The sequence below is a fragment of the Montipora foliosa genome, chromosome 3 (assembly GCF_036669935.1).
Source record: "Montipora foliosa isolate CH-2021 chromosome 3, ASM3666993v2, whole genome shotgun sequence".
NCBI classification, from domain to species: domain Eukaryota; kingdom Metazoa; phylum Cnidaria; class Anthozoa; order Scleractinia; family Acroporidae; genus Montipora; species Montipora foliosa.
In genome coordinates, this window is record NC_090871.1 from 16527187 (window position 1) to 16528340 (window position 1154).

The 1154-nt window shown below is 37.8% G+C and overlaps 1 protein-coding gene across 2 annotated transcripts in view; it reads left to right on the forward strand.

Annotated features, from left to right (window-relative positions):
- Positions 1 to 751, forward strand: part of LOC137996924 (acetyl-CoA acetyltransferase, cytosolic-like) — a 17550-nt gene extending 16799 nt beyond the window's left edge. For both annotated transcript variants that reach the window (XM_068842565.1, XM_068842566.1), the window contains one exon: positions 1 to 751. This exon is cut by the window's left edge and continues 3659 nt beyond it. The gene's annotated coding sequence lies outside the window, so the exon portion shown is untranslated.
- The last annotated feature ends 403 nt before the right edge of the window (positions 752 to 1154 follow it).

Genomic DNA, 1154 nt, shown 5'->3' on the forward strand with positions numbered 1-1154 from the left:
TCAATTTTGTAATTTTTTATTATCTCACAAGTGTAATTAGTACTTAATTCTTAACTTAGGATAGAGGGCCACTGGTTTGTCAGTTTTTAACTGTTATGTGTTACCCTCTATAAGTAAAGTTGTTACTTATTTGAAAAGATTTCCCTGCATTAGCCTCCATTCCATGCTAGATCCAGTCCAGCCGTGAGAATTCGAAAATGGTCTATTTAATAGGCTAGTTTCGAATTGTGCAGCAACAAAAGAACAGAGTCGAGGTTCAGGGGAATAATTAGCATTTTGTATTGTTCAGGACAAAGGAAAATGCAAATTATTCCCCTGAACCTCGACTCTGTTCTTTTGTTGCTGCACAATTCGAAACTAACCTATTCTTGGAATGTGTATTCACACTTTCCAAGCCGAGCGACTTGGAGTAATCGCAAGATTATCACAGTAACGGGAAATATATAGCCATCGTCGTCGTCGTGCTTGCTTAAGGGCCCCATTTTGAGAAGACGTCGACGATGCCGCTGTCGTTGTCTTTGATTAGATAAGCGTATCACATCACGTGATCTAATTGAACAAATGAAAGATGGAAAGATATACAATTGTAAAGGACTTGCCTGGGTAACGGAGAAACTGTCAAAGTTGTTGTCAATTTGATGACTACTAGTGATTCACCGTTGTATTTTGCAATTTTTAGTCCGCGGAGAAATATTTATTTGATCAGATGTACTAAAAGTGAGATGGTGTAGTAAATTTCCGTTAACACTGATTTCGTGGAGAGGTTCTATTTAAACAAAGAGGCGACATGTATAATGGTGAAATAGTTTTTAAGGTGATATAATAAAGTATGCTTGGTCAAAATATCCTGATTTATCTTACAATCTCAGAATCCTAGAATCAGTCGCACCGGCAGCGCGAGGTCAAAGGTTAATACAAATTTTACGAATGCGCATGCGTTCTGTACTAACTCTGCTTAACACATGAACAAGAACAAGGAAAAAATTTCAGAACTATAGACTATCCTTAGTTTTTATTACACTAATAGAGGAGCTACCGTAGTCAACGGGTTAATCACGTAAGGCTCAGGGACCGATTAATCTCTCCCTCTTTTGATCGAAAGTAGCACGGGGGACCCCAAACAGAGTTTTTGCAAATTTTTTTTTTTCTCAAAC